This window comes from Choloepus didactylus, chromosome 4, assembly GCF_015220235.1.
Source record: "Choloepus didactylus isolate mChoDid1 chromosome 4, mChoDid1.pri, whole genome shotgun sequence".
NCBI classification, from domain to species: domain Eukaryota; kingdom Metazoa; phylum Chordata; class Mammalia; order Pilosa; family Megalonychidae; genus Choloepus; species Choloepus didactylus.
The window spans coordinates 12,322,002-12,342,926 of NC_051310.1; positions in this window are offsets into that span (position 1 = coordinate 12,322,002).

Genomic DNA, 20,925 nt, shown 5'->3' on the forward strand with positions numbered 1-20,925 from the left:
AACGTGTCATTTCAGGGTCACCACCCAGGGAAGTGAGAGCAGGTGGGTCCGAAGGAGCTTCTCCCACTCTCCCTGGAAGGTGCATGCAACCCTTGGGATCACAGTCCATTAGCCAGAACTAGTGCCATGGCCACCTACCAGCATGTCCCCCACTGGCAGTGTCAGGGATGCTCCCGTTGCCTTACTGAGAAATATTCAGCCCCTTCCACAGGTAAGCCTGCAATCATAAGTGCTTTCAGCTGGGAGCAAGGCTTTCGGAACAAATACGGTTAATGCTTCAACTTAATAATGAGGTTCTATTAGCTGCTCAGAACCCACTTGCACTTGGGAAAACTCCTGATTCTCTGCAGGGGTCCAGATGCAAGAGCAATAATCTGAGGCCCTTGGACCCTCAGGATGGGAAATGAATTACATGTTTATTTTCTCTAATTTCTAATTGAAATTTAGCATGTTCTTCCACTAAGAATAGAGGCAACAAGCTACAGTATTCTGTTAATAGCTGTGAATTTGTCTCCAGTAGAAATCACAAATATTTTCACCTCACATTACAGTTGTTGCAGATATGTCAAAATAGCATGTGCACAGATCTCTAGACTGAAATCGTGGTAGTTAGATCTCACTGGTAGATCTGGCTACTTAATGTGTCTGGTAGTTTGGAGCTATGAACCCCAGAAAAACATGTTCTTGAACTGAATCCATTCCTATGGGGGTGAACCCATTGTAAGTAGGACATTTTGATGAGGCTACTTCAGTTGAGGTGTGGCCCTCAGTCAGGATGGGTCTTCATCCTATTACTGGAGACCTTCATAAGCAAAAATGAAAGGGAGGGAACAGCCAGAAGCTGAAACGCAGTGGAACCCGGAAGAGAAGGGAACGGCCAGGAGAGGCCGCCATGTGCCTTGCCGTGTGACACGCTAAGGACCAAGGATGGAAGGCAGCCAGCCCCAGCATGCCAGTCTTGGGAAGAAAGTTATCGCCTTGATGATGCCTCGATTTGGACTTCCCCTTAGCCTCAAAACCATGAGCCAAGAAATTCCCACTGTTTAACCTGACCCATTTCAGGGTATTTGCTTGAGCAGCCAAGAAACTAAAAAGATGTGCTAATAAAGAAGCCCATTATATTAGTAATGATGTTATACATTATTCATTTTGATAACTTGACCTTAGTATAATTGGTTTTCTTTAGAATTCAATGCATTTTATATCATGCATGTAAAACTTCATCCTGAGAAGAAGCCCTAGGTGAAGTTTCACCAGCTGACCTCAGGGTCCGTGGCACGAAATAGTTAAGAACTCCAGGATCAGTTAGATTCATGGACCTAACCTCAGAGAGGGACCCAGCCATGAAAAAGCACCACATGCTGCCTGGGTGCTAATATTTATTCTTTCATTATTTTATTTATAAGTAGTGATTAGAGATGATCTTAAATAAATGTTTTATTTTAAACATTTTTATAGAAAACGCATAAAGGCCTAGGGAAATCTTCTGCATTTCGTCCCCTCAATGTAACTGGCCCTTCCAGGATGGGGAGGAGGGAAGAGCCCCTGATTTCTAGTATTTACCAATTTTTGTGGCATAAATACTCGCACTATTTCTGATTTCAAGCTACCAACATAATGTCACAAAACACAGAGTTGCAAAAAGATGCTGAATAGAGTCCTATTATATTGTATTTCCACCATACAGATACAACAGACACAATAACCTCAAGAGCACAGGGAACAGTAAAACATAGTAAAATAATTAGGATGCAATGAGTTTTGGTTCTAAATACTTTGCTTTTAAAATAATGTCTTTAATTGTAAGTTTATGCGATTTCCTCTTCAAGAATGAAGGTGGATCCCTACCTCACCCCATATACAAAAATCAACTCAGAATGGCTCAAAGACCTAAATATAAGAGCAAGAATTATAGACATACCTTGGAGATATTTCAGGTTTGGTTCTAGACCACCATAATAAAGCAAATATTGCAATAAAGCAAGGCACACCAATTTTTTGGCTTCCCAGTGCATATAACAGTTATGTTATATGTGCAATAGCATTACGTCTAAACAAAAACAATTACATACCTTGATTAAAAAATACTTCATTGCTAAAAATGCTAAACATCATCTGAGCCTTTGGCAAGTCATAATCTTTTTGCAGATGGAAGGTCCAACCTCAATGTTGATGGATACTGACTGATCAGGGTGGTGTTTACCAAAAGTCGTGGAGCTGTGGAAATTTCTTAAAATAAGACAACCCTAAAGCTTGCCATAGCAATTGACTCTTCCTTACATGAAAGATTTCTCTGTAGAACATATTGCAGTTTGGTAGCATTTTACCCACAGTACAACTTCTTTCAAAATTGGAGTCAACCCTCTCAAGTCCTACCAACCAAGTTTATGGAACATTCTGAATCCTTTGCTGTAATTTCAACAATGTTTACAACATCTTCACCAGGAGTAGATTCCATCTCAAGAAACCACTTTCTTTGCTCACCCATAAGAAGCAACTCCTCATCCATTTTATCAAGAGAATGCAGCATCTCAGTCACATCTTCAGGCTCCACTTCTAATTCTAGTTCTCTTGCTATTTCCACCACATCTGCAGTTATTTCTTCCACTGAGGTCTTCAACCCCCTCAAAGACATCCATTAGGGTTGGAATCAACTTCCTCCAAACCCCTGTTAATGTTACTGTTTTGACCTCCTCCAATAAATAGTGAGTGATCTTAATGGCATCTAGAATGGTAAATCCTTTCCTGAAGGTTTTTAATTGACTTTCCCCAGATCTGTCAGAGGAATCACTATCTGTGGCAGCTATTGCAGCCTTACAAAATATATTTCTTAAATAATGAGGCTTGAAGATTGAAATTACTCCTAATATATGGGCTGCAGAATAGATGTTGTGTTAGCAGGCATGAAAAAACATTCATCTTGTACATCTCCATCAGAGCTCTTGGATGACCTGGTACATTGTCAATGAGCAGCTGTATTTTGAAATGAATCTTTTTTTCTGAGTAGTGGGTCTCAACAGTGGGCTTAAAATATTCAGCAAATCATGCTGTAAACAGATGTACTGTCATCCAGGCTTTGTTGCTTAATTTATAGAGTGTTTCAGTTTGCTAAGCTGCCAGAATGCAATATACCAGAAATGAGTTGTCTTTCCCAATGGGGATTTATTAGGTTGCAAATTTACTGTTCAAAAGCCATGAAAATGTCCAAATTAAGGCATCGAGGTAGGTGCCTTCTCTGGGGAAAGGCTGATGGCATCCAGGATTCCTCTGTCACATGGGAAGGCACATGGAGATGTCCGCTGGTCCTTCTTCTCCTGGGTTCTGGTTCCAAAATGGCTGTCTCCAAAATGTCTCTGAACTTCTGTCAGCATTTTTCTCTCTCTTAGCTTCTCTGAACTCTCTCCAAAATGTCTCTGCCTTTTATCCTCTCATAAAGGACTCCAGCAAGAGGATTAAGACCCAACTTGTATGGGCTGGGTCACATCTCCATAGAAACAACCTAAACCAATAGGTCTGCCCCCACAGGGATGGATTAAAAGAACATAGGCTTTCCTGGGGTATATAACAGATTCAAACCAGCACATAGAGCACAGACAGAGTAGATTTAGCATAGTTCTTAAGGGCTCTAGGATTTTCAGAATGCTAAATGACCACTGGCTTCAACTTAAAGTCACCAGCTGCATTAGCCCCTAACAAAAAAGTCAGCCTGTCCTTTGACGCTCTGAAGCCAGGCAATGGATTCTCCTCTCTAGCCATGGAAAGTCCTAGATGGCTTCTTCTTCCAATAGGAGGCTGTTTTGTCTACATTGAAAATCTGTTGTTTAGTGTAGCCCCCTCCATCAGCTCTTAGGTATCTTATCTAGATCCTCTGGGTAACTTGCTGCAGCTTCTACATCAGCACTTGCTGCTTCACCTTGTACTTTCATCTTATGGAGATGGCTTCTTTGCTTAAACCTCATGAACAAACCTCTGGTAGCTTCAGACTTTTCTTTGGCAGCTTCTTCACTTCCCTGAGCCTTCATAGAATTGAAGAGAGTTAGGGGCTTGCTCGGGATTGGGCTTTGGCTTAAGGGAGTATTGTGGCTGGTTTGATCTCCTATCCAAACCACTAAAACTTTCCCCATATTGCTAATAAGGCTGTTGGGCTTTCTTATCATTTGAGTATTCACTGGAATAGCACTTTTAATCTCCTTCAAGAACTTTTCCTTTGTATTCACAGCTTGGCTAAATGGAGCAAGAGGCCTAGCTTTCCACTTAGCTCAGCTTTTGACATGCCTAAACATTTCTAACTTTTGATGTAAAGTGACAGATGTGCTATTTTTCCTTTCAGCTGAACACTTCGAGGCCATTGTAGAGTTATTAATTGGCCTAATTTCAATATTGCTGCATCACAGGGAATAGGGAGGCCTGAGGAGAGGGACAGAGATGGGGGAGCAGCTGGTTGATGGAGCAGTCAGAACACACACAACATTTATCGATTAAGTTTGCCATCTTATATGGGCACTGTTCATGGCACCCCAAAACAATTACAATAGTAACATCAAAGATCATAGATCATTATAACAGATAATAACAACATTAAAAAAGTTTGAAATATTGGAAGAATTACCAAAATGTGACACAGATACAAAGTGAGCACATACTGTTGGAAAAATGGCACCAATAGACTTACTCGATGCAGGGTTGCCAAAAACCTTAAATTTATAGAAAATGCAGTATCTGTGAAGTGCAATAAAGTGCAGTATGCCTGTATACAACTCGTAGAAGAAAACTTCGGAAAGCATATTTAGGACCTTGTGTTAGGTAATGGTTTCTTAGACTTTACACCCAAAGCACAAGCAACAAAAGAAAAAAATAAATAAACAGGACCTCATCAAAATTAAACACTTTAGTGCATCAAAAGACTTTATCATGGAAGTAAAATGACAACTTACACAATGGGAGAAATTATTTGGAAGCCACATATCCAATAGGGGTTTAATATCCATAATATATACAGAAATTCTTCAACTCAACCACAAAAAGACAAACAACCCAATTTAAAAATGGTCAAAGGACTCGAAGAGACATTTCTCCAAAGAAGATATACAAATGTCAAAAAAAAAAGCATATGAAAAGATGCTCAGGGAAATACAAATCAAAACCACAGTGAGACATCATTTCATACCCACTGGAATGGCTATTATTTAAAAAAAAAAAAAAAAGAACAGAAAATTGCAAGTGTTGTGAAGGATGTGGAGAAATAGGAACACTCATTTATTACTGGTGGGAATGTAAAATGGTGCAGCCACTGTGGAAGACAGTTTGCCAGTTTCTCAGAAAATTAAGTATGGAATTACCACATGACCCAGCAATCCCACTTCTAGGCATATACCCAAAAGAACTGAAATCAGGGACCCAATCAAATATTTATACACTGATGTTCATAGCTGCATTATTGAAAATTGCCAAAAGATGGAAGCAACCCAAGTGCTCATCAACTAATGGATGGATAAATAAAATGTTGTCTATCCACACAATGCAGTATTATTTGGCCATATAAAGGAATGAAGTTCTGAACCTTGCAGACATCATGTTGAGTGAGATAAGCCAGACACAAAAGGGCAAAGATTGTATGATCTCACTGATACGAAATAATTAGAAGAAGCAAAGTCATAGAGTCAGAATCTAGAATTTAGGCTTTCTTGAGACAGGGTTAGAGTAGGGAATAGGGAGTTAAGGCTTAAAATGTACAGAGTTTCTACTTGGGACAATGGTAAAGCTTTGGTAATGGATGGTGGTGATGATAGCACAACATTGTGAATGTAATTGACACCACTGAATTATACATTTGAATGTGTTTAAAGGGGGAATGTTAGGTTGGATATATGGTACCAGAAATAAAATTTTTAAAAATAAATCCACGGAACTGCACAACAGAAACAGTGAACCCTAAGTTAAAAATGAACTAAAGTTAATAATACAATTATTAAAATATGCTTTCATTAATTGTAACAAATGTACCATACCAATGCAAGGTGTTAATAATAGGGTGGTACATGGGAATCCTGTATTTTATGCATGATTGTTCTGTAAACCCACAATTTCTCTAATAATAACCAATCAACTCATTCAAAAAAAGAAAGAAAGGCAGGGATGCAAAAACTAATGTGAAATTTACAAAACCTGTTATAAGCCTCTCCCTTGGTCTCCTCACAACTCCAGGGTATAGATCGAGCAAATAAGTTCCCTTTTAAAGCTGAGGGGGTGGAGGCTCAGAGAGGCTGAGTTACTTCTACAATGTAACACAGTTGCTAAGTACCAGATGCTCATTCTTCACACAAGGGCACCCCAGGTCACCCCTACAGAGCAGACAGTGCCCGGCGCCACTTGAAGAGCCTTGAGCCTTAAGCAGTAAACTGCATATCAAAGTGAAATTCTAAATTGGACCAAACTGGACTTTATAACAGCAAAGTGATTGGAAAGCACGGGGTTTGCCTGAGAGTTTGTTGGGAGAGGGATGAGGAGATTCAAATGAGCATGGCTGGGGGCAGCGGTGGAAGAAAAATAAAGCCCTTTCAGTTTTGTAGCACCTAAGGACAAAGGGTTCGAGACACCAGCTCCATTTTGTCTTATTTGTGGCCCGTGGCTGCACCACATCCCCCCCCACACACTCGGCCTATGGGGTGCCTTGTCAAAGTTGATTCAATTGATGGATGAATAACTCAGGTGTCAAACTCTGTTAGGCTGCAAGAGGGTTTATTTGACTTGGGGCTCAGGCCCGTGGATGCCATTACAGAGCTATAATTGGTTTTTTGAGGTGAATCAGTTTTCCTGTTAGCAGACTAAAGTGACTGAGGGTTTCAATCAACCAACATCTATGTTGTCCCGGGAGAGCAGCCAGCAATTCTTGCACCCAGAGATCTTAACTGCCAGCGGCTGCTGCCCCTGCAGCACGCTCCAGGGGAAAGGCTCACAGGACCAGCCTCCAATCCCAACTACATGATCCCTGGGTGGCAGAGCACCCTTGGTCACCTGCAGCAACCTCTCCCTGCCCCACCCCCAGAGAAAGCCTGACCCTGCTGAAGTGCTGGGAGGGTGGCTTTGCTCCCTGTCAGTCCGGAGCTCACTCACCTGACCTTTAAAACCACTTTTGGGCAAGGTGGCCTTGGCCTCTCTAAGTGGCGGGACACACACCACTGTTACCTGTTTGTTCCAGGTGTCATCCCTGAAAGCGGGACTCCCAGCTGATGAGCTTCAGGTCCAGAAACCGAAGAGCAAGACTCCGCCTCTGTCAGGAGGTCCGAGCTCTGCCACGCATGTGGCCCCGGGCTGCATTCAGACGGCCACCATGGCAGGTCACCACGCACCTCCCGCTCTCCCTGCACTTTATTTTCTTTGCTCCTTCACTGTCTGACTTCCTACTCTGAGCTCTGCAGGGGCACGGCATATTTTGTTATGTTCACTCTGATATCCTAAATGCACTGCCCGGGGGCTGGCACACAGTAGGCCCTTGAATTTTGGGGGGTTGAATGCAAATATATTCACACTGTAGCCTCCCTCACCCCTTCCCGCATCAAGACTGGGCTGTAACCCCCCTGGGGGCAGGAGGAGAGGAAGCAGCGTGTGATTTCAGTCACTCTGTGACCTGTAGGTGGGAACGGTGATAATACACAGCCCAGGAGGTTGCGGTGAGGGTTAAGAGGCAGGCAATGCAATCACCATGCAACGTGCAATCCCAAGATAAACCATCCGCTCTAGGAATCAGCATTTCTGAGTCCCCCTTCAAGCTCCTGGTTCATAGGAGACACCCCACAAATGTAATGGGGTGCCAGAGGAAGCTGGTCTTTAAGAGAATTTTTAAAGAGGGATATTTTATCCTTTCAAACCTTGAAACAGTGTTTGCAGTTGGCATGGAGTGGAGGCCAGGCTTGCCTTTGGACAAACTGTCCTTGCTTGGAGAGAAAAGCAGCACAGGGGCCTCTTGGCTTGAATCTTGCCTTTTTCCAGCTTCTAGAAGCTGCCTGCGTGCCTTGGCTTGTGGCCTCACATCACTCTGACCCCTGTTTCCATCACCACATCACCTTCTCTCTGACCCTCCTGCCTCCCTCTTATGAGAACAAGAAAACGGATTCTTCCCTAGAGCTCCAGAAGGAACACGGTCCTGTCAATGCTTCATTTTGGACTTCTGGCCTCCAGAAATGTAAGAAATCTGTGTTGTTTTAAGCCACTGGATTTGTGGTCACTTGTTACAGCAGTCATAGAAAACTAACATGTCATCTCACCCTTTGGCCGTCATCACAGTTATAATGGATTCAGGTAAGACTCATCAGTGGAAGATGACACTAAGGGTGAATGGTTGAACAGAAACAGGATATTTACGTAGTCTCCAAGCGTCTGTCATAAGACATTTATTAATTACAAAGAGAAAAATAGTTACCTGACAGCAGAGAAACCCAACAGACTTTACCTTAACCAGGTGATCCAAGGTAGCATCACCCAAAATGAAACAAGTCAGAATCATGTGCCTCCTGACACGACGTACCAAGAAGAAAACACCATCATTTCTATGGTGTGGGAACCCAGGGCACAGGGCATTCCCCAAGGGCCTTGAAGACTGCACGCAGCAGCTTGTGTGACCTAGGTTTGTCCTATTCTCTTCGTAAAATCAGGTGCTAAATGTAATCTATACCGGAAACTACCTCCCCCGGAGACTCGCTGAGATACTGTTATCTACAAGATAATCTGTAGTCCTCCCCTCCTCCCTGTGATTGCAATCAATCCCTTGCACAACACACACACACACCCCACCCCCATCCCCACCCCCACCTGATGCTCTCAGACCCACTGGAATGTCGAGCCCTTATAACCAGCTTGTTCAGTCCCCCCAACAAAGGGTGGAGTATTTTCCCATTGCGCTCTGAACCTGCCGCCACTCAGAGCAGCTCCTGGATCCAGGCAATGTGACTGACTTACAGTTTTTCCTTATAAGTAAGCCCTGAATAAAAAGTTCATACCTCTGAACTTTCCTGGCATCGTCTTTGGCATCTCAGCAGCAAAGGCCCACTTGGGCCATGACATATGGTATTGTGCCAGTTTGAATGTATTATGTCCCCCAAACGCCACTGTCTTTGATGTAATCTTGTGTGGGCAGACCTATCAGTGTTAATTAGATTGTAATTCTTTGAGTGTTTCCATGGAGAGGCACCCCACCGAATTATGGGTGATGACTCTGATTGGATAATTTCCATGGAGGTGTTGGCCCGCCCATTGGGTGGGTCTGAATTAAATTACTGGAGCACTATATAAGCTCAGACAGAAGGAGCAAGCTGCTACAGCCAAGAGGGACACTTTGAAGAAAGCACAGGAGCTGCAGATGAAAGACAGTTTGAAGACGGCCGTTGAAAGCAGACTCTTGCTCCGGAGAAGCTGAAAGAGGACAAATATCCCAAGTGCAACTAAGAGTGACATTTTTAAGGAACTGCAGCCTAGAGAGGAACATCCTGGGAGAAAGCCATTTTGAAACCAGAACTTTGGAGCAGATGCCAGCCACGTGCCTTCCCAGCTAACAGAGGTTTTCTGGACACCATTGGCCATCCTCCAGTGAAGGTACCCTTTGTTGATGGACACTTTATGGCCTTAAGACTGTAACTTTGTAACCAAATAAACCCCCTTTTATAAAAGCCAATCAATCTCTGGTGTTTTGCATTCTGGCAGCATTAGCAAACTAGAATAGGTATCCATGCCCAAACTGCATACCCTGGGTCAAATCATAAAAACATACCGGACAAAACAAAGCTGAGGGGTATGATACAAAATGACTAGTCTGTAATTTTCAAAAATATCAAGATCATGAAAGGCAATGAAAGTCTGGGGAACCGTTCCAGTTTTAAAAAGCCTAAAGAGATACAGCTAAAATGCAATGCACAATTGTGAATTGAATTCTACCCTAGAAAAATTTCTTTTGTTGAAAAAAACATTATTGTACAATGATGAAATTTGAATAATTTCTGTAGGTTAAATAATAGTATCGTATCAGTATTAATTTTCTGGTTTTAATCCTTGTTCTGTGGCTATATTAGAAAATGCAACTCCACCCCTGCTTTTTTTAGGGAGTATGTCCTGAAGTATTTACAAGTAAAAGGGCATCATATCTTTGACTTACTCTCAACTGATTCAGAAAAATAATGTACACACGCAGAGATAATGATAAAGCGAATATGATAAGATATAAACATTTGGGGCTCTGAGTATAAAGGAAATCTTTGTATTATTCTGGAAACTTTTCTCTATGTTCAAAATTATTCCAAAATATAAAATTTAAAAACAAAGAAATACTGCATCATCAATACTCTTGATGGTAGAAAGAACATCGATAACTGTCAAAAAGTGATTTAGAGGAATTGGGGTCTGAATGTGAAGAAGTTTCAGGAATACTTAAACAATTTCTCTCCCTTCTATTTTCTTTTCTATGTGTGCACAAGAATAATAAATGATCAAAGTCTATGTCTAAATGAGTTTAAAAAAGCTACAGTAACTTTGCAATAAAAATTCTAGTTATTCTAAGGAAACACTGACAGTTTAATTGCTAGCTCTTTTTCTTTCTTATTGGTACATAAATAATGATGTATCTTTGAATAGAAAAAAAAATTAGGTAAATAAATATTTCTAACCCTGACTCTGCCAGGGATTAAAGTGTGTGACCACAAACAAGGCGATTTACCGCCAAGAACATTTTTTTCCTCATCACTAAGACTGGATAACGGTATCTACCTTGCAGAGCAGTTGTGGGGATGAAAACACCATCATAACGATAAAAATAATAATGGCATTTAAGCCAGTGTGTCTACTTGGCAGGCATGGCACTCACTCCTGAATATTAGTGCAGACTCTGCTTATTGAGCAGGGTCACAAATTTAATTCACACTATCAGGTCATGTGGGAAAAAAATGTTTTTGTTTATTTAATGTGGAATGAAGCTGCTGTTTGGCTGGCATCCCATTTGGAGTGCTCTCTTAGCCGACCACCTCTGGCCCTACCGCTCTCTCACTCTCTAAGGTGCCGGATGGTGAACTGGGAGAGGAGCTCACACGCCCCAGGGTGGTGGGAGGCTAGAGACCCTGCCTTGTGCTCAGCCCAGGGTTTCAAGGTCTCCTCTGATGCTGAAGCTTCCAGTGACCACAGTAACTCATGGAATGGTCTTTGGGGTTCCTCTAAGGTCTGGGATCACTACTGGGTGGCCCCTGGCTGCCATCCTCCAACCTCCACCCCCACCCCCCACCGTGGCCAGGGCAGGCCCTCTGGTCGACCATGCAGCCTTCTGGGCACCTTTCTGTAGGTGGGCTTCAGGGGGACAGTCCCTGGCCCTTCTTTGCCCTTAGGAGACCTTTACCTCTGGAAACACTCTCCCCTATCTTTGAGCCTGGGGCTCAGGAAGAAAAATGCGAAAATAGCCTTCTGCCTTCTTTGCCCTGCAACCACTCATACCTCCTTCCTTCTCTCCCACAATTCTCCAGTTTCGTTTGCTTTCACTTCCCCAGATCCTCTCATATCCTGACACTGTTCTCAATGGAGGCTTGCGCCCTCCTCTTCAGACCACTGGGGATCTCTCAGAACCTCCAGGCTTTGCTGTTGATGTGCTAAGGAGGGAGATAAGGAATCCTAGTAGATCCTCTCTCTCCACAAAGCCTGGCTTTCAAAACCAGGTGGAGCACAGCGTCAGCTGCCTTGGGGCAACAAGCCTTCTGGCTCCCCCGGAGGAACAGGCTACAAGGAAAGAGAATTTTAAGAGGGAAATAAAATGCATTGGTTTAAATCTACAAAAGATTATCCTTGGAAAGTTACTATGATAATATGGCCCTAGAAGAGGGAGTGAGGTCCCCAAAGCTTGAGGATAAACTTCAGATAAAGCATTTGCAAATTCGTGGTCTTAAACCACCAGAGCAGCAAGACGCAGGGGAAAGCGCCTGGAACCAGGAATCCCTGGTTAATTGGCACTCCTGGAGCCCCCACATCTCGATTAAGAAATTCAGGGTTTAGAAGAGATCACCTCCAAGGGCTCTAAACTCTGAGATTTTCTGGGCAAAGGTCCTAATTCCATGTACTTCCCATTTCTCACTGAGGCTGCCAAACAAGGTCAAAATCAAAGCCGTCTTAAACTTTGGAGTTACTTAAGGAATTTGGACTCCTATGTTCTGCCAAAGTTGGCTCCCTGAAGAGATTTGGAATCGCTGCATCCATCTACCCAGGAGAGAAGTGTGGTGGCTCCCAGGGAGGGGTCATTAGCAGGAAACAACCTGGGGCAGAGGACACAAGAGCAGAGCCAAGCAGGAAGGAACCAAACGGGGAGTACGGGGATGTAGAACAAGATGGTAAATATGGGGACCTGAGCGAGGCCATTCCAGAAAATCTAGCCCAGCAAGTACTGAACCATCTCAACAAGAGCACATCATTTCTTCCTGAGCTGTGATGACAACCTTCCCATGGGTCTTCCTACCTCCACTCTTGACCCCTCTGATCCCTTCCCCACTCTATCAGCAGCCCTCAGAGTCCATCACACCTCTGGATCTTCCCACTGATCAGGATAAAGACCAGGGCTTGCAAGGCCCTACAGTGTCCTGCTCAGTGGTTCTCAACCCTGACCATATAGCATAACCATGTTGGATCCAATACCAAGAGATTCTCGTTCAGTTTGTCTGGGGTAAGGTCTGAACGTCAGTTTTTTTAAAATCTCCCCAGATGATTCTAATATGTACCAAGGACTGAAAAACCCCTGATTTGGCCCTGCCAACTTCTCCAACCTTATCTCATACCATTGATACTGAACAAAAGCAGTGGTTTCTCTGCCTGATGTGCTCAAATGATAAATTCCTGAGATACCAGGATTTCAAAGAGAGAGAGAGAGTTTATTGCTAGGTGTGAAGCAGGAGATCAGATGGCCCATCAGCAAAAAATCTGTCTCCCTGAATTGCAATAACTCTGATGGTTTTATAGTGCCAAAAGATGGGTGGGTTTTAAGAGAATGAGCATAATGACTTGAGATGATGAGGTTAGAGATGATTTCGAATTGGGTTGGGTTAGTTCCGGGCTGACTCAAGGACTTTCATTAATAAACATTAGGGGCTGTCTTTAGTGATCATAAGACTCTAAATTTGAAAAACAGAATAAGGGGGTGTAAGTGAGGGTTAGTCACAAGGTTTTTACAGTCACAGAATAAAATTTATATCATTATACAATTTTTATCAGAGATCAAGGCAGCTGGATTACAGTTCAGAGATTTCAGGTATTTCCCTCTGTCCATTCTAATATATCAGAAAGCAAAAAGTAATATCTATATAATGATTCGGTAATCATAATCACCCCCTAAATTCTAACATCTCGGTCACACCGTTTTCCCTCTCATTTTCTTTATGATACAGCAATATTCCCCATTTATCCCCAATACCTTTAATAGGCCAACCTGCCTTCCCTCTTGGACCCTTTGTATTTGCTTAAATCCTATGGCCAGACTGCTTACTCATTCACAAGCTCTCAGCTCAAACATCCCTTGCCCTGGGGAGCCTTCCCCAACCTGCTTGACTAGATCATGCATCCTCTTGCATGCTGTACCACTCAAGTTAGGAAAACAGACAGAACTAAGTGTTTCATGTAGAAGGGATTTACATCCCTGGAATTGGTTACAGGTGATAGAAATGCTAAGGACCCTAACAGGGGATGATGTAGCAACCAGGAAATTAGCAACAGCAGGGAGCTGCTCCCACACCTGGAAATAAAGACATAAAAGACACTTACCAGAGGCCAGGAGCTGGGGCAATCTGGAAGTGCTGGAGTACAGCGAGTCACTCAATGTGGGCTAGAACCACAGATGGAGGGTGTCTATAATAGGTGATAGAACTGAAGAAGAGACACAGCCATTGCAAGAAAGACCATCAAAGCAGAGAGAGGGAAAGAATTACCCTGAGTTCACCCTCTCTCCCATCTTCCAGTCTTCTACTAGTGTGTCCCATTTGCCCCAAACTACCCAGAAGCCAGATGACAAGGAAGCCTAGGAAATGTAATTCTATAAGACACCCACTGTGCCAGTTTGAATGTATTGTGTCCCCCAAACGCCATTATCTTTGATGTAATCTTGTGTGGGCAGATGTTATCAATGTTGATTAGATTTCTTTGAGTGTTTCTTTGGAATGCGCCCCACCCAACTGTGGGTGATGACCCTGACTGGATAATTTCCATGGAGGTGTTGCTCCGCCCATTCAGGGTGTGTCTAAGTTGATCAGTGGAGCCATATAAACGAGCTGACTCAAAGAGAAGGAACTCAGTGCAGCTGTGAGTGATGTTCTGAAGAGGAGCAAGCTTGCTAGAGAGGAACATCCTGGGAGAAAGCCATTTTGAAACCAGAACTCTGGAGCAGATGCCAGCCACATGCCTTCCCAGCTAACAGAGGTTTTCCGGATGCCAATGGCCATCCTCCAGTGAAGGTACCCGATTACTGATGCATTACCTTGGACACTTTGTGGCCTTTAGACTGTAACTGTGTAGCCAAATAAACCCCCTTTTTATAAAATCCAATCCATCTCTGGTGTTTTGCATTCCTCAGCATTAGCAAACTAGAACACCCACCAAAGTAGGTTTTCCAGGAATCCATTGCTGCATCAAACCATCCCCCAAATTCATGTTTCTGTGGGTTAGCTGGGCTCAGCTGGACAGTTCTGACTTGGGATCTCTTGTGCAGTTTTAGTCAGTTGTTCAAAGTCTCAGCTAGGCTACAAGCCCAAGATGACACACTCCCAGGGCTGCCAGGTGACACAGGCTGTCAGCTGGGAGCCCAGCTGGAGCTTCAACCAGAACTCCCCTCTGTGGCCTTTCCATGTGTCTTAGGCTGTCTCCCAGCATGATAGCTGAATTCCAAGAGGGAGTGTCCTAAGAGCAATCTTTCCAGGAGACCCAAGTGCAGCCTTAAAACTTCATATGACCTGCACTCGGACATCATTTCTGCTGTACTATCAGTCAAAGCACAATCTGGATTGAAGAGAGTAGAAGAGACCCCACTTCTCAATGAGGAAGTAGTGGAGCATAGAGGGAGAGAAGGTGTTAATGGTGGACATTTTTGGAGATTAGTGCCCCATCTGCCCTCTGGCCATAATTCACATCCATTTTTCCCAGGCAAAACTTACCCCACCCCACTCCCAGGACACCCAAACTTTCATTCCTTTATGACATCATGTTCAGGCACAAAGTTCAAGATCTCACCATATTAATCATGTTCAGGTGTAGAAGAGGCTCCTCAAATGCAGCTGCTCAAGTACAGTTCTCAACCCAAAGACTTGTGAACTGGAAAAGTTATCAGTCCCCTTATGCTCCTATTCCTAACCTAGAGTGGTGGGACAGGTAAAGGAAGACTATGGTAACACTCCCATTCAAGAAGAGGTGGGTAGAGTAGGAGATGCACAGGCCCATAGTAATTCTGAAATTCAGCTGGGCACATCTCCTTGGGAGCGGTTCGCCATGACCCTTGGCTATGTTCTCTGAGTCAGCCTTTCTTTTCCACAAGAGGTGGCCCAGGTGATCAAGGAGCTTTGTCGGCCTCCCTCCTGCCTATATGAAGTTGAGGGCCAAGCAGCCTTTTAGCATCTTGAACTGTCTCTTCAGTCCAAGCTGATACAGTTCCTTAAAAATTCATATGCATTTCATATCATCAAATTATAAACGCACATTTCTTGCTGAGATGTGCCCTTCTCTTCTTTGAGCTGCCTCCAAGCTGAGGGCCAACAACTTCAAGACTTTAAAGGCCCTGTTGTATAGCAGAGATGGTCTAACAGTTACTCCCTGTGATGCTCATAAGTCCCCTTCCCGAGCAGAGCGGGTCTACGAAGTACATCCTCAAGTCATTCTAAGGTCTTAACAAAGGGTCATGTAGTTGACTCCTAGATTTCATTTTGGCCAGATACACCGTGTTTTATTGGCAGCTCCTTGGATTTGATCTTTGTCCTGAGGCCACTTCTTACTTGAAAACATCTTGCCATCTGGAAAGATTGTCCTGAGCTCTCTGCCTTTCCTCTCAATTCTGAGTGGTTCCTTTTTTAGATTATATCTTTCTATCCATATCTTCAAGGAAGCCAACTGGCACTTTTAGCATTCCACTTGGAAACCTCCTTAGCTGAATCAATAAGTTAATTAGGAAACCTTTTTATGTCCCAAGTCAACACAGACAACTGTCTCTAATTGTTTTTCCAGTCTGTAAATCACATCCCGTTTTCTCCAGCCTCCAACAATTTCTTCACTGACAGTCTCCTTGAGGTCCTTCCAGCTTTCGCCTACCGCTAGTCCCAAAGACAAGTTTTGGTTATGGCACCACCCCATTTCCCAGGACCAGTTTCTGTTCTAGTTATCTAGTGCTGCTTAACAAACCACCCCATAACTTAATAGCGTAAAATAGCAATTTATTAATCTCACATGGTTCCTTGCACTTAGCTGGGAAGTTCTCACTTTGAGGATTCTCATGCAGTTGCGGTTGAATGACACTGGGGCTGCTGTCATCTGGAGGCTCAGCTGGACTGTATGTCCAGGATGGTCCACTCGCAGAGCCAGCAGCCGATGGTGGCTGTTGGCTGGACCCCAGCTGGGGCTGTCACACATGTGGCCTCTCTGTGGGCTTCTCACAGTACAGTGGCTGGATTCAAAGAGGGATGATCCCAAGAATAAGCATTTCAAAAGAACCAGGAGAAAGCTGGAAGACTGCTTATGACCTTGCCTTGGACATCACTTCCACCGTGTTCTCTTTGTCAGAGCTGTCACAGGCTAGCCCAGATTCCATCATATGGAGAAATATCCTCCACCCCTCAGTGGGGGGAGGGGTGTCATGTGTACAGAGAAGAAAGGATGGATGGTGGCCGACTTCGGAGGCAAGCTACAACAACGGAGAAGGGCAGGCAATGGACCTGCAAGCAAGGAGGCCAGTGACTAGCACCCTTTTCTCACTACTCCCCGTGATTTTATTCATAGCATTTATTTCCAGTTTATAATTAAATACTTGTTTGACTCTGAATAGTCTCCCTTTTTCCCAGACCATATGAAGGCCCGGATCACATCTGTTTTTATGCACCATTGTGTTTTCATACTTAGCACAATGGCTGGTCCTTACTAAGAGTTTATGCAGTATTTGTTTAATAAATGAATGAACAGAGTATAACTACTCCATGGGAGCTTTCAGGGGGGCTGGGGGCCCATATTTCCATCGAAGCATGTAGGTCTCTGTCCATGAACAAAGGGTAGCAGAACTCTTTCTGTACCTTCCTTTGGCATCTGGGAGTGACAACTGTTGATAGCCTGATGCCATCCCCTGCCTCTCATTGGCCGCACATGAAGAGTAGTGTACCCTGCAGATAAAGGGATCCTCCCCAGTGCAGTTGGGAAGGAACACGGAAAGGACCTTGGGTGCTGGCAGCTTCGGAGTGGGACTGTGTCAACCAGCCAACGGGGACCCCAGCACTAACATGTATTCATGACATCGCCTAGAGAAGCTATAGCTCTGTTCTCATGTCTCCACATCCCATAGGCCATGGGAGCAAGCACACGGGCCACAGCTCACACCCATCAGGTGGCAGTGGGTGAGCCTCGGGAATCAAATTCTTCAACAATCCTAGCCCACCCGGGGCTGGAAGGAAAACAATCAGCAATGAAGCAATGAAGTCCTTGTCAGAGGCTTGAGATAATGTAAAGATCACAACTGGCTCCTGGGCTCTTGCTTAGAAGACGAATATAATCAGATAAAAAATTTAACCCAACAACCAGCTTGAGGATGTTTTCAAGAGTGCTGTGGGAGGTTTTGCAGAGGGCCTCGGTTGGCTCATCTCATCCTCATCCCAAAGCAGGAGTGTCGCCGTGGATGGTCAGGCTCAAGGTCACTCATGGGACCATTTTCTCAAGAGCAGTGGTCTCTAAAGGGGGACTTGTGTGCCCCTGGGTGTGCCAGACCACTCATTTCAATGTGGGAAGGGAATGTTAGAATTTCCCTTGATATTTATTTTTAATTTCAATCCTTCTCAATGTCCATTTTTTGTGTATGTTTCATAAATAATATACATAATAAAGTCATCGAATAGAAGACATAATTTATAAATAGTATAATAAATTGAAAGCTGTTTAAAGTTGGTTTTTACTGGTACAGGTGTACAAAGAAAAAATTGGAGATCACTGCTTAAGGGTCGAGTATGAGCAAGAGAAAAATGAATACAGATGAACTGGCAACAAGTTCCTCACTTTCACCTCTGCCCTCCAAACTGTGAAGATAAGAGGGTTCTCTGGTTGCTTCCTCTCTCTCCAGGGGGCTGGTTGGGTGGGCTGGAGCAGGGGTGTCCCCTCACTCAGGACACTGAAAGCCAGGAAGGACTGGAGTGAGGAAGGGGAGGGATGGGGTGGGGTGAGGAGGCCACTTAACCTGCCTACAGTGGCCACAAGGAGCCTTCCTGCTCCTCGGGGCTAGGAGAGGGGCCCAGCACTGGGGTCTGGGGCTTGCTGGGCCTTGTTCCCTGCACGCACACTTCTCTCGGGAGGAACATCTTGGGCGGTAAGCCCCCATCACAGGCAGGCCTGGAGGTCCTGGGACCCTTGGCACGCTCTCTCAGTAGCATTCATTCCTGACAGTTGCTTAAAAGACTAAGTGATCCCATTCCTTCCACAAATGTAACCCAGCCCCTTCTACCTGCTGGACCCTGGACCACAAGTTTTACATTTGTTATAGACAAAGAAATGAATATCCAGGGAGATAAGATGGATTCCCAAGATAGCAGCCAGGAAGTAGAAGGACCACTGTGCGCCTGCTGTGTGTGAGACACTGCACATAGTAGGGAGCTAGGTCCCTGTCCTCAAGGAGTCTCCATTCTTCTGGGGAACTGAACGACCAGGCTTTCTCACATTATGAAATGTCTCTGGAATTGTTGGCTGGCTGGCTAGCTGGCTGGAGAGATGGATGGATGAATGGATGGATGGATGGATGGATGGATGGATGGATGGATGGACAATACAGCAATTCCTTTGTCATCATACTCATAGGTTTACTCATTCCTGATACTTAATAGCCATCGGCTTATTGTAGGTGAGGGTTTCTCAAAGTGTGTTCCATGAACCCTGGGCATTAGCATTTCTTGGTTTTGAATGTGTGTGGGGGAGGGAAGGAGGTGTCAGTGGATAAATCAGATGCCTGGGATCCATGAGTCTAGTGAGTCTGAATCCATGGGAGTGGGTCTCAGGAACTGCACTGAAAGTGGCTCCCCAGGTGGATTTGTACATGATGAAGTGTGCAAACCTCTGAAGTAGATGATACTGAGCTTGAGAGTTGGTGGAATGATAGAGGGAGGCAGCGAAGAGAGGAAGGGACTAAGGAGAAAACACCAAGCAAAGCCAGTATTAAGCACCTACTGTGTGCCTGCTGTGTGCCAGACACTGCACATAGCAGGAAATGAGACAGACACAGTCCTGTCCTCAAGGAGTCTTGGTTCTTGTGGGAACTGGGTAGTATACAAGTAATTTCAGAGAGATGAGTTACAGGAAGAAGAAGGTTCAGGAAGCTGCAAGGATGGGTGACAGGCTTGACCCAAGGAAGGCCTCTTGGAGAAAGTGGTGTTAAGCTGAAATCTGAAGGAGGGACAGGAGTTAGCCCAGCAGGCAAGGTGGGGAGCAGAGGTCCAGCCCAGGACCACCCGTGGGTAGGCTGCTTGGCAGGGAGGGGCTGTCATGATTCAGGAGCTGAAAGAAGGACAGTGAGGCCAGAGCAGAGGATGCAACGGGGAGGCAAGAGGCTGGCAGGGCTAGACCCCACAGGGCCTTGGGGGCACAGCAAGTAGCCTTGAAATCCTCATAGCAATGGGTGACCATTGCACAGTGTTGGCAGTTAAATCTCATGGATGGAGAGAGGAGCCCCTGAAGAAGACTGAGTAGAAGTCAAGGAGGCAGGGGGTACACCAGGGCATAGCAGTATCCAAAGACCCAGCAAGAGAGCTGGGAAATGCCATGAGCCAAACTGAAAACTTGATTACTATGAAAAGGGGGAGGATGGATGTTGGGGAACTTAACCAAAAGGAGGTTAAATCATTTACTGAAGGCTATGAGATAATAAGTGGTAGAGCCTGGGTTCAAATCCAGGCTGTCTGGTTCCAGAGTCTGCTCAACTAACCATTCCACCGCACCAGGGGCTGGCAACTGTGACCTGCAGGCCAAATCTGGCCCACCACCTGCTTTTGTAAATACAGTTGTACTGGAACACAGCCACACCCACTCTATAACAGCAGCACTGAGGAGCTGCCATGGAGGCTGTATGGCCCACAAAACCAAAAATGGTCACTGTCTGTCCCTTTAGAGAAAAAGTTCCCAACTTTGCACTATAATATCTACTTTAAATGAGATAAAGTATGTAAAATGATCAGCACAGTTCCTGGTGGAGAGAAAACACTAAAAAAATAATAATTGTGTGTCTGTTGTAGTTATAACTGGTAATATCTGGATTGGCATTAGGACTAGGATCAATAGCAGTTTCAGAATCAGGATTAGTATCAGTAACAGCAACAGCAGAAGCAGCAGCAGAATCAGCATCAGCTTCACTATCAGCAGAATCAGCATCAGCATCACTATCAGCATCAGCATCTGCTTCAGCATCTGCATCAGCACCAGCATCTCTATCAGTGTCAGCATCAGCACCAGCATCACTATCTGCATCTGCATCACTATCAGCATCAGCATCTGCTTCAGCATCTGTATCACTATCAGCATCAGCATCAGCACCAGCATCAGCATCAGTATCACTATCAGCATCACTATCAGCATCAGCATCTGCTACAGCATCTGCATCACTATCAGCATCAGCATCAGCATCTGCTTCAGCATCAGTATCACTATCAGCATCTGCATCTGCATCAGCACCAGCATCAGATCAGCCATTCCACCAGACTGCCT